Source organism: Mus musculus, chromosome 15 (assembly GCF_000001635.26).
Source record: "Mus musculus strain C57BL/6J chromosome 15, GRCm38.p6 C57BL/6J".
Classification (NCBI taxonomy): domain Eukaryota; kingdom Metazoa; phylum Chordata; class Mammalia; order Rodentia; family Muridae; genus Mus; species Mus musculus.
In genome coordinates, this window is record NC_000081.6 from 35944410 (window position 1) to 35958119 (window position 13710).

Sequence of the window (13710 nt, forward strand, 5' to 3'; positions counted from 1 at the left end):
TGTATAAGGAGCTTCACAGATCTAAAGGAACAGAGGCAGCTACCAGAAAGATACAGGCAGGCAGGTACCGAAGCAGGCAGATTCTTGAGTTCAAGGTCAGCCTGGGATGGATCTAATTTAAGTACAGGCGTGGTCAGAAAGGCGATTCCAGGGCAGCTATCTTATTGTCTGTGATTGTGCTTAAGGTCTATTCCTAAGAGTCAAGAGGCTAAGGTCATGGAATGCTGATTTGTGGGATGGTCAAGAGAGAACCTAGAATAAATGACTGAATTGATATGTAAATAAAAGACTGGGCTCGAGAAGAGCTAGCAGAAAGTGATCGCAGCCCTTTTCTTTAGAACTTTTTCTAGAGAGCGCTGAGCTAGCTGGAGATCTCTGGAGAGTGAACACAGACAGCACTTCAGGATGGTTCCTGACGTTCTGCTTTTGATGGGAAAACCCAAGAGTTATTTTTAGAATTTTACTAACAGAATTTGTGACTTGGTTTGGTCGGAAAACCCATGAACTATCCAGAGAGATTTTAGAATTCTTACTAGCAGAGAGAACAGTCTCAACCAGAGAGAGCTGTCTCATCCAGAAGTGAGGGCTGTCTCAACCAGAGAGGGATGTCTCAACCTGAGAGTTTCCATAGTATAGCAAGAAAAAGATATCTAGAGCAGAACACAGAAAGAGAGACAGACAGAGAGACAGACAGATGGGAAACAGACAGACAGACTGAGAGACAGACAGATAGAGATAGCAATCTGAAAAGTGCCTTGGTGTCTCATTTGGGAGCATCTTGCAGTAATTACCACTGACTGAGAGTAGGGGTCATACAGTTCTCACCGCTCCCATACACCCCTTTCCTTAGAAACCCCTCTGCAAGCTGAGTCTGGGCCTTGGCAGTCTTGTTTTAAAAGAGAGAGGGAAAAAAAGGCATGCTGCAAGCCTGTGTCCTTTGATCTACTCTTGAAATGTAATATATGTATTTATATGCAAAAATAATACTGTTTTGAGGCATCCTCTCAAAATCTGTGGGTTGTTTTGTTTTGTTTTCAGACACTGTTTCTCTGTGTAGCCCTAGCTGTCCTAAAACTGGCTCTGAAGACCTGGCTGCCCTCGAACTCAGAGATGTGCCTGCCTTGCCTCCCAAGTGCTGAAACTAAAGGTGTGCACCACCACATCTGGCACAGATGATTTTTATGTTACATTTTTCTATTTCAATGTGTTCCAAGCTTGATCGTTTACTTGTGGTTAGGAAAAGAAAAAAGAAAAAACAAAAGAATGCCTTTTTTATGTGAGGTATATTAGTTTTCTACTGTCATTGTAACAAATGTCCTCAACATTATTGGCTTTAACACAATTTGTAATCCAATTGGAAGTTTAGATATCAGCCTGGGGCCCTGCTTGAATCAAAGCTTGCCAGATGGGCTGCCTTCCTTCTGAGGCTCAGGGACAATGTGCTTCCCTGCCTTTTCCAGCTTCTAGAAGTAGTCTTGTTAGGGCCCAAGAATCTCTGAAGAATGACACCCCAAACTTAAATAGTTTGCAAAAGCACAGTGTTTACAACTATTTTCTGCAGCAGGGTCTCTCCATTTGGGAATAGAGACCCATGGTGGACTCACAGACCCAGTTTTTATTGCCAGAAAGGGAATTCCAGCAAGTTTTATGTGCCCTTTTACCTTGGTTGCTCTATCTCTAGGAGTCTGTCTAATTATACAGTAGTTCAGGCTCTGGAGACTTCCCAGGGGGTCGTTTACTCTTTCCAGCTACCTATTCTTACTTCAAGCAAGATGACAAGGTCTCCTCAGACTGGCTGCCCATGGCAGTGGTTGGCTGACCACAGGTTCCTGAATCTGGGTCCTTGACCAATCCAGCTCAGTCAACAGGTTCTCCAGCACAGGAGTGAGGATTAAAAAGAAAAAAGACGCCAGGTGTGGTGGCGGCGCACACCTTTAATCCCAGCACTCGGGAGGCAGAGGCAGGAGGATTTCTGAGTCTGGTCTACAGAGTGAGTTCCAGGACAGCCAGGGCTATAAAGAGAAACCCTGTCTCAAAAAACAAACAAACAAACAAACAAACAAACAAAAGATATCTGAGCCTACTTCTTTGTTCTACCCTAAAATCAGATTCTTTCTTCCTTGTCCTTGGGAAATGTCGAGTCCCTGCCTGAACTTACTTCTTTGTCATGGCCTGGTATCAGATTCCTGCCAAGGGGCTCTTCACAGTTCCTCATTTCTGAGAGACAGAAACTTAAGCCTAGTCTCTCAAATTGTCAGTTTGTATCCTGTCAGGAGTCAACCTGGTTCTGGCTAACTTGGTCCTCTCAGTCTACGTTCTTTGTTTCCGTGTAACCCCATCTTCGGATACCATAATGAAATGCCTGTGACTGGGAACTTTATAAAGAAAAGAGATGTATGTAGCTTACAGCTAAGAAGGTTCAAGGCTATGACACAATCATTCTGTCCCAGCTTTGGTGGAGGCCTTGGTTCCCTCACTTAGAATCATGGTAGAAGCTGAGACAGTAGCAGCCACATGGTAAAACCACCATCAGAGAATAGTAGTCAGGCCAGGTTTGCTCTTCTATAACAATCCCTCTGTGAGAACCACTCAGGCTCTGAAAGACTGCATCAATTCCTTTTAAAAGCAACCACCCCAATGACCTTCTATTGTATCTTTCTTTCAAACAGTTCTACCACCCAACAGAGCCACCATGGGGGACCAGAATTCCAGTACCTAAAAAGTGGGGGGCATGCCACACCCAAATCATAGCTGCCCCCTCCTCCCAGCCTGTGGGTTCCAGTTTTGTTTTGTTTTGTTTTGTTTACCTCCCTCTTTTGTTTTGTGTGACCACACTTATCCTAACGGATAATACAATCTAGGAATAATACATGTAATACAATCCAGGAGTTAGTGAAAGACTCCGTGAGGAGCCCCTCACTCAGGCCTCAGGACAATAGTGGACACCCAAGAACTCACGAGAGACCAAGCTTGATGCAAACCACATGAGGCTTTATTGGGGAAAGCCAGAGCTCTGGGGACGATTTGTATCCCACGCAGGGGTAGAGGAGTCGACCTCAAGGGGAAAGGGGTCCCAGTTTTTATAGGCCCTCAGGGAGGGAAGGAGAAGGGGGGAGTGGGGGTTTTCCAGATCTAAACAATGTCTATTATCAAGAAATGGGTATGGGAGGGGTACAAGGAAAGAGTCTGGTGCAGGTGTAGCAACTCCGGATTGGCCCAGCTGTGGTTGCTGGGGAGATTTTCTGACTATCTTAGCAACCAATATCATAAACACCTGGCAGTGAGGTGCAGCAGTGGGCACACACCTGGGTTCAAGGAACGATCAGAACATTGGCAGACACACGGGTTCAAGGAGCAGCCAGAGCATTGTGCACCTCTATTTTTCTAAATCAGTGAAGCTACTTCTACTAACAATGAAATCTATTTTGCCAATTTCAGGGCTTCTGTGACCTTTTACATTCTGTCAGGATCTTTCTTTCTTTCTTTTTTTTTTTTTTAAAGATGTACTTATTTATTATATGTAAGTACACTGTAGCTGTCTTCAGACACACCAGAAGAGGGGGTCAGGTCTCATTACGGGTGGTTGTGAGCCACCATGTGGTTGCTGGGATTTGAACTCAGGACCTTCAGAAGAGCAGTCAGTGCTCTTAACCGCTGAGCCATCTCTCCAGCCCAGGATCTTTCATTAGTACAGAGAATTTGCAGATGAGTGTTGCCTACCACACCACATGAGGTGTGGTCATAATTGCTACCATATAACACATACTACCATTTTCCTTTCCTATACACCATAGGGTATATTCCAGTTCCTCACCTCCTTTTTTGTGGTGTTGGAAACAAACCTAGTAGTTCATGAATGCTAAGCAAAAGCATTCTCTGAGCTACATCCCCAACTTCTTCTGCTCCCTTTAAACTTAGAGTTTCATACGACTTGACTGGTAAAATCTGAGTGGAGGCGGTGTGTATCCTTTCTGATAGAAGCTTTACAAGCCTGTGGCTTGCTGTTGAAAGACCCCCGGAAGAGGGAGACACTCACTCAAGTCTCGGGATGACAGGACCCCCCAAGAACTCACGAAAGACCTGTCCTTGCTGCAATCACACAAGGTTTATTGAGAGGAACCAGCGCCCTGGGACTGACTCATATCCCACGCAGGGATAGAGGAATTTGACGCTGGGTAGCTGGGAAAGGGGGTATTTAAAGGAAAAACCATAACCCAAGGGGGTAGGGAGGGCGTTATTGGAAAATACTGAAAATACCAGTGAAAAATCACAAGGGGGGTACTAAAAATCACAAGGGGAAACTCCCTGTTTCTCAAGATTATTCTCAAGATTTTAATCTAACTTTTGTGGTCAGCCAGGTCCTGGAACAAGGTCACTGAACCGGCTTGTGTAATTACCTGTTCTGTGGTCAGCCAGTTCTCAGAACAGGCTGCTTCAGGGCCCAACTATTTTTCCTTTTTGGCTCCAACTTGGTCTAGGGCGTCAAACTTAAATTTTCTATCCTTACACCATGATCTCTTTACCCTGCCTTTGTTGTGATAGGCGTATTGATTGAGAGGAGAGCCTTAGTTTTGGGAGACCGAGTAGAACCCTCCTGCTGGTCTGTGTTGAGAACCCATGGTATGAAAAGGGCTATGTGGTGTGTTAGCTTCTAAGAGTCTCAGGGGTGGGGGTTGAAATAAAATGGCCACCAAATGCCCACAAGGAGTGGCACTATTCGGTGTGACATTTCTGAAAGAAGTGAGCCACTGTGAGGATGGGCTCTGATGTCTTATATGCTCAAGATACACCCATTGTGGCTAACAGTCCCTTTCTACTGCCTTTGGATCAAGATGCAGAATTCTCAGCTTCTTCAGCACTGTGTTTACCTGCATGCTGCCTTGCTTCCCACCATGATGATAATGAATTAAACCTCTGAAACGAAGCCAGCCCCAATTAAATGTTTTCTTTTATAAGAGTTGTTGTGAACCAGGCAGTGGTGGCACATGCCTTTTATTCCAGCACTTGGGAGGCAGAGGCAGGCAGATTTCTGAGTTCAAGGTCAGCCTGCTCTACATAGTGAGTTCCAGGACAGCCAGGGTTACACAGAGAGACCCTGTCTCAACAAACAAAACAAAACAAAACAAAACAAAACAAAACAAAACAAAAAGGTTGTTGTGATAATGGTGTGTTTTCAAGCAGTAGAATACTAAGGGGATGTTGAAACTTGTTCTAATCAGCCTTAATTGTCAACTTGAAAGAGCCTGCAGTCATCTAAGAAGAAGTTTCCTAGATTCCCTAGTCATCCAGGAATTTCCTAGATACTGGCATGTCTGAGAAGATTGTCTTGATTCTTAACTGATACAGGAACATCCAGATCACTGAGGACAACAGCTCCCCTAGGACAGATGGCCCTGGGCTGGCTGCATGACAAAGCAAGCTGCACATAAACCAGAGAGCAAGCCAGAAAATGGAATTCCTCCTTGGATCCTGCCTCTAGGTTCCCACCTATAATGCTTGCCCTGACTTTCTTCAGTGATGGATTGTGACCTGGAAATGTAAACCAAATAATTTCTTTCCTCCTACAAGTTGCTTTTAGACATAGGTTTATCGAAGCAGAAAGCAAATTAGAACAAAATGTGTATGTGCCCAAAGACCATAGGTTAAAGGCTTGGTTACCAGCCTGTGGCACTACTGGAATGGGATAGAAGCTATAGGAAGTGAGGACAAGAAGGAAATGGGGGCATTGAGCCCTGAAGGGTCTATTGGGACCCCTGCTTCCTCTACTGCATATTCTCTGTCATGGTGCGTTCCTTAGGATTCTATAAAATAGCAGAACATTTAGAATGAATCTCTATCTCTATTTCTATCTCTCTATCTCTTTCTGTATCTGGAATCTATTGGGTGATTTAGAGGCTGCAGTCCAGCCAACCCAACAACTGCCAGCTGTGATAGGAAAGTCCAAGAACAAGCTGGATACCTCAGCATATGCTGGAATCCCAGAAACATAGGTTGTAATGCCAGAGAAGGAGTGGGCTTGCTCTCGAGGTGAGGGCAAGCAGACAGAGAGCAGCACCTTCCTTCTTTCATCTCCTTAGGCTTCCAGCAGAATGGGCAGCCCAGATTAAAGGTGTGTCTTCCCACCTCAAGATCTAGTCTAGACGTGGATTTTCCTACTTTAATCAATAAAAACTTCTCACTGGTGTGGCCTCCATTTTTGCCTTCTAGTTAGTTCCAGATATAGTCGAATTGAAAACAAGAATATATGCCACCTCATCAGAGGCTCCAAAGTATCAGGGCCAGCTGATCAGGGATTGAAATCTGACCATTAGCCTAAATAAATGTTTCTGCCTTTTAGGTGGCTTTGTTCAGGAACTTTGTAAGGTCAATAGAGAGGGTTCAATGGCAGACTTGAACTAGCTTCCCCTGACTATCTAAAAGATTGACAGTTGGGCACACATATTGTGTGGAGGCTAAGATATAAAGTGCAAGGCCAGTAACAACAGGCAAGCAAGGACTTCTGAAAACACTGGAATTATATTATGGTGGACATCACAATATCTTCTAGGTTAAACAAAAGTTTGGAGCCCCACCCTGGATCAGTGGTCTCCCAAGGCCTAGCTCTGGCCTCCACAGGAGCTATAAAGAGGCCCTAAGTCTTGAAATGGAGCCTGCCAAGATCTGCATTTATGGATCTGAAGAACCCTCAATGCTTTGACACTGTCTTTGTTTGGATTTTATTGCTGTAAAGAGACACCATGACCAGGGCAAATCTCACAAAGGAAAGCATTTAATTGAGGTTTGTGTACAGTTTCAGAGGTTCTGTCCATTGTAGACAGACATGGCTCTGAAGAGGGACCTGAGAATTTGACATCTGGATCCACAGGCAACCGGAGAAAGAACTGAGACCTCAAAACCTACCCCTTAGTCATGTTAGTTATACACTTCTGCCCACAAGGCCACACCCATTCCAACAAGGACACACCTCCTAATACTGTCACTCCTTATGGGCCTACGGGGGGCATTTTTGTTCAAGCACATTTAGGTGTTGAGGGCCTGAGGCATCAGCTCCCCCAACATTTCTGTTGGGACACAGAATTCCCCTAAAGTTTGAATGTGGATCAGAGACAATGTTCTCTCTCTCCCCCAAAAGGGCTAAGTCACTGCCTCCTGTACTTATAAACCCCAGGCAGCCGTAGGAGTTTGTAAAATGTGCACTCTCTCATCACAACCTCTGGAAGACCACATGAGAAGAGTGTGGATCTGTTTTCTGAGGTGGACTGAGAAGTAAACTGGAAAGAGTTCCAGGTTCTAGGGATTCCCTGGTGCATAAGAGCTGTGGAGGAAACCGTCCGAAACACAAATGTGGTGCTCGAGAGACAGCTCAGTGGTGAAGAACACTTCTGTTCTTGCAGAGGACCAGATTTGGTTCCCAGCACTGGCATCAGGCAGCAGACATTCTCCAGAAGCACCATTTAGAAGGAATCCAACGTTCTCTCCTAGTCTCTACGAGCGCCCAAAAGCCCATGCATGTCTTAAAAAGAAAGAAGTAAATCTGCCTTCCTGGCAGCCCTCATTGGCCAATGGTGGCGATGTACTGGGTGCCTTCTGTATACTCTGTGTTCTTGCTAATGGTTGGGAGTATCATTCCAAGCAGCCAGGAGGACACTCTCCCAATCGGCGGGTTATTGCATACCCCTCAGTTTGCTTTAATTGGACAGATATGTCCCCCTAAGTCCTACTTAGAAAATGAAGAGGTGGTTCAGCCTCACTGCAGTGAGGTCTGAGGTTCCTTTGGGCATTTCAGAGCTAGTAATTAAAACCACTTTTCCAGGGTCAGTATGCTATCAATCACAGAAGCCATGCATAGATGTTCCAACTTGATAAAGGCCCTTATGAAATGAAGCCATTAAATGTAGGAGTTGTGTAAAACTTAGCTGCATTAAGCAGACAGAAAGAGCAAAAGAATCAAAGTTTACTAGGTCAGAGAAAAAAAAAAGGGACCAAGAGGAGGAGGAAGAAATATATCTTTAATTTCCAAGAGGATACAATAAAGCCAAGAGATATAAATTATCTAAGATAGGACACTTGATAACGACCTTTTAATTGACTTGAAAAAAAAAATGGATCTCTTGGTAGTTACTTCAGAATCCCACTTTGAACTTATGTTTATTTTAATTTATGGACATGGTGAACTAATCAAATCTAATAAACATGGGTATCTTTAGTTACCAGATGTTCTGCAAGGTAGACAGTCACTGTGTACCAGCAGGAGATGGTTTACACAGTTGTTAGAGGAATGCAGAGTCACACTGACATTGTGCTGCATTTAAAATCTGGTGCCTGGGGCTGGGAAGATGGTTCAGGGGTTAAGAGTACTTACTACTCTAGCAGAGAACATGGGTTCAATTCTCAAAAGCTATGTGGCAACTCAGTCATTTGTTACTCCAGATTCCTCTCTGGATGCCACAAACACCGCATTCATATGGTGCACAGACACACATGCTGGTAAAACACCCAGCATGCATTTAAAAAAACTATAATATGGAGCCCCCAGTAAAATTTTCAAAAAGGACCTTGTCCATCAATGTATAAGAATGTCTAGGCCTGGCCCACTTTATACCTTCCTTCTTCAGTGACCTGCTATCTTCTCTGGATTTAAGATTACAGCACACAAAGGGTGAACTGTGTGTGACTTCAATCTCATTTTTAAGAATTATCTAACTGAATGTCAACACTATAATTGAGAGTATTCACAGAACAACCACCGGTGCTCCTGGAAGCCCTCTTGGGGAAGGGGAAGACCTATCGGTCTCCTTATCTCTAGTAGATAAGAATTTTAGTAAAGAAGAGTCATGAGCACCAACACCAGAGACTAGAACTCAGTACTGAAATAAGATAGAAATAAATAAAGGTAAGAAGGAGATGAGTGTAAAATCATTTGTGTATTCAACAGACAGAAAACAAAACCCACATGCCAAGCATTGCCCAACCCATTAGAGAACAATGTGAGAATGTTTTGCCCTCATGAAACTTACATTTCTGCAGTATTGACTCTTTGCTTAGCACAAGGGCAAGCAAGTAAACACATCTTACATCTTCTAACAATGGGAAATTCTGTGAGCAAATGAAGTAGAGGAAGCAACTCTCTTTTAGACTCTTCTGAAGATGAGAAGTTATATGAGCAAATGAAGCATCTATAAGTACCCTTAGAGATGGGGCCATTTTCCTCTTAGAGGAGGGGCTTGAAAAGGATTCCTACCTGTCTTAGTCACTGTTCTATTGCCGTGAACAGACACCATGACCAAGGCAACTCTTATAATGGCAACATTTAATTGGAGCTGGCTTACAGGTTCAGAGGTTCAGTCCACTATTATCAAGGTGGGAGCATGGCAGTATCCATGCGGGCATGGTGCAAGAAGAGCTGAGAGTTCTACATCTTTATCTGAAGGCTGGTAGGAGAAGACTGGCTCCCACATGTTTAGGAGAAGGGTCTCAAAGCCCTCAGTGACAAACTTCTTCCAACAAGGTCACATCTCCTAATAGTGCTATTTCCTGGGCCAAGCATATTCAAACCACCACAACAGTCAAGTCAACTCATAAAATACAGCATTTAACTGAGGGCTTGCTTGCAGTTTAGACTATGAGTCCATTTTCATCATGGTGGAAAGCATGGCAGGCATGGTGCTGGAGGAGGAGCTAAGAATTTTATAACCTGAGCCACAAGCAGAAGATGAGAGAGAGAGAGAAAGAGTGAGAGAGAGAGAGAGGGAGAGAGAGAGAGAGAGAGACCTTGGCATTTCATCTAGGCTCTGCCCCACAGTTACCTGGCAACAACCAGGTATGCCTGACTCAGTATAAAAGGGGCTGCTTGCTTGCCCCTCCCCTCTCTTGCCCCTTGCTTTCTTCCCCTCTTCCCCTCTTCTCTCTGTACCTTCTCTCCTCATTCCCCCCCTCCCCCCACATGCTGGCCTCTACTACTCTTCTCTCTGTCTCTGTCTCTGTCTCTGTCTCTGTCTCTCTCTCTCTCTCTCTCTCTCTCTCTCTCTCTCTCTCTCTCTCTCTCTCTCTCTCTCTCTGCCTTTCTCTCAACTTCCCTCTGCATGCCCTGAATAAACTCTATTCTATACTATACTGTGTGGCTGTGTAAGACTCTGATGGGCCTTAGCTACCAGAAACACACCCTCCAGTGGACCATACAGAGCTGGAGATCAATGCAAAAGCAAGAGGAATTTATTGTTCCAGCATGCTGGGGCCGTTCCTGCATCCAAAAGAGAGGCAACTACCCCAGGCAGCCTGTTCAGCCAGTTTTTAAACTGATTGGTCCTTAGGGAATGAGGTAGCAAGGGCTTCCCTTATCTGCTGGAGTCCCTTCTGTGGTCTGAGGAATGTAATTAGCCCCTCCCTTCCAGAGGGGAGAGGTGCCTATGTGCTCAATGATCTTTCTCTTCCAGGAAGAAAGGGGTCTGGTGGAATTTTTCAAAGGTCTTGAGCTGATCTCTTCAGTCCCCCCTTTTTCTTGTTCATGCTTTAATCCTGAAGCTATTGTTGATAGCCATGTAGCTCATGCCTATCAGTCATGCAGTCATCCATGGTTTTCTGTATTTAGCTCTTGGTATCATTGTCTCAGGACCATCAACTGTACTGTACCTATGTGATCTTTAATAAAGGCAACTAAGGAATTTAAAATGTAAGGACCAAAGGTCAGAAGCAGGAACAAAATGATGAGGGGTCCTAACAATGTAGAAATCAAGGTAGTAAACCTATTCTGTAGTACTACTTCTGATAATGAAGTCAATGATTCTTGAAGGTGACTGATGGAAGTTTCTATTCTCTCTATATCTAAACCAAGGGCTTCCCTCAGACTGTCATAATTTTTCCCTTGTAAGATGAAAGTGGAGGTCCCAGTGGCTGCCCCGGACACCCCTAACCCCAACAGAAGGGAGACAGTGAGTGCTGTAACAGGCTTGGTGGAAGGGCACATAGGATGGGGAAGGAACCAGAATCCAAAGGTACCACCAGGCGGTCATGATCAAGGTCAAGGGATCTTGAGCTTGAGCAGATTGTCCATCTTCTGTACTGTCCAGCGGGGGTCTCTGGGGAGCGGGGCATCTGCAGGTTTCACATGGGAAGTGTGAACCCAGGCCACAATACAGTCCACCTTGAGGGCTGTGGGGTGGTTAGCAGCACCAGGAAGGGTCCTTTCCACCGGGAGTCCAGCAACTGTGCCTGATAACTCCTTTCGTAGACCCAGTCACCAGTCTAGAAGCTGTGAGGGGTCTTTGGCATCCCTGGGGCATTTAAGGCAGACAGTTTGGGCCAAATCTCATGTTGTATTGACTGAAGGGCTTGGAGCTTCAATAAGAGGTTTTTGTTTGTTTGTTTGTTTGTTTGGTTGGTTTTGTTTTTTTGTTTTTTTCAAGACAGGGTTACTCTGTGTAGTCCTAGCTGTCCTGGAACTCACTCTGTAGACCAGGCTGGCCTCAAATTCAGAAATTTGCCTGCCTCTGCCTCCCAAGTGCTGGGATTAAAGGCATGCGCCAACCCACCCGGCTCATGAAGAGGTTTCTATCAGTGAGTTGGAATACCTCCAGGGAGAACCAAGGGAGTTGGGGGTACCAAACAAGATCTTAAAAGGGGTCAGGATGGGCATATACCCAGAAGATGCTCCAACATGTAATAAGGACACATGCTCCACTATGTTCATAGCAGCCTTATTTATAATAGCCAGAAGCTGGAAAGAAGCCAGATGTCCCTCAACAGAGGAATGGATACAAAAAATGTGGTACATTTACACAATGGAGTTCTACACAGCTATTAAAAAATATGAATTTATGAAAATCTTAGACAAATGGATGAACTGGATGATATCATCCTAAGTGAGGTAACCCAATCACAAAAAAACACACATGATATGCACTCACTGATAAGTGGATATTAGCCCAGAAGCTCAGGATCCTTCTTATAAGGGGAAACAAAATACCCATGGAAGTAGTTACAGAGACAAAGTTCGGAGCAGAGACTGAAGAAACAACCATCCAGAGACTGCCCCACTTGGGGATCCATCCCATAAACAACCACTAAACCCAGATACTAGGCAGATGCCAACAAGAGCCTGCTGACAGTATCCTGATATAGCTGTCTCCTGCGAGGCTCTGCCTGTGCTTGGCAAATATAGAAGTGGATGCTTACAATAATCCATTGGACAGAGCACAGGGTCCCCAATGAAGAAGCCAGAGAAAGTATCCAAGGAGCTGAAGGGGTTTGCAGCCCCATAGGAGGAACAACAATATGAACTAACCCCCAGAGCTCCTTGGCACTAAACCACCAATAAAAACAAACAAAAACAAAAAAAAACCAACCAACCAAACAACAACAACAAAAAACCCCACCCCCCCACCCCACCCCCACATGGTAGAACCTGTGGTTCTAGCTATATATGTAGCAGAGGATGGCTTAGTCAGTCATCAATGGGAGGAGAGACCCTAGGTCCTGTGAAGGCTCTATGCCCCAGTATAGGGGAATGCCAGGGCCAGGAATGGGAGTGGGAGGGTTGGGGAACATGGGGAAGGGAGAGGGAAGAGAGGATTTTTGGAGGGGAAACCAGGAGAGGGGGTAACATTTGAAATATAAATAAAGAAAATATCTAATAAAAAAGGAGGGTCAGGTTAAAATGGTAGGGGGCACTTTGGACTTAGAACAGGGCCAGAGGAAGGAGCACCACGCAGTCAGCATCAGTCTCCAAGGACAATTTAGTTAAGGTCTCTTTTAAGGTTCTGTTTATTCTCTCTACTTGCTCTTATCTCTGGGATACACACAGTGGAGCTTCCAATTAGTCCCCAGTATCTCTGCCAATCCTTGACTTACCTTAGAGACAAAAGCAGGACCATTGCACAATCCAATCCAATTACCTTGGGCACTCTGAACCTCGGGAAAATTTCCTCTAATCATATTTGTATTTGTAACCATATTTCCTGGCTTAACTTCTGTAAAGTTGACCTCCCAATATATTCTAGGCAGTTCTCCCCTAGGTCTTGTGTCCTGTTTATTCTTGACCACATAAGCATTCATACACTGTTCTATTATCTCTCCGACCCAAAACCTGAGGTCTACTATATATACTTTAGATCCCTAAACTTCTTGGGCAAGCTTTTTATCTCCTAAATTAGTCCATATGTGCATTTGGTCAAGTAAGTCCTCAGCTTGTTTTCTGGGGAGTATAGTTTTTCATTCTTGTGTGCACCACTGCCCTTCCTTTTCTAGGTAGTAGTTGGTAGGGTGGCTAGCAATCAGAGTCCTTTCTTCAGTATATTCTAAGTGAGGCCATCCCTTAGTACAGTGCCATTTCCCAGCAACTGTCTCTTGCAGGCCCATAACTGGGATAGGCTCTTGCATAGCCACTTCTTGAGCCACTTGATCTGCCTGGGTATTTCCCTGGGCAACTGAGTCTCTTCCCTTCCGATGTCCTGGGCAATGAATAATACTCACAGTTGCCAGCTTCATCAGGGCATCCAAGAGATCCAAGATTTCCTGCTTGTTTTTTATTTCTTTTCCCTCTGATGTGAGCAGTCCTCTCTTGGACATGGGCTGTGGCAAAGGCATACCTGCTATTTGTGTAGATGTTAATGTTCTTGCCAGCCCCAAGTTCCAAGGCCTTGGCCAGGGCAATTAGCTCCAATTTCTGTGCCAACATGCAGGGTGGGTAGAGGTTCTGTCCAGATGGCATTTGTG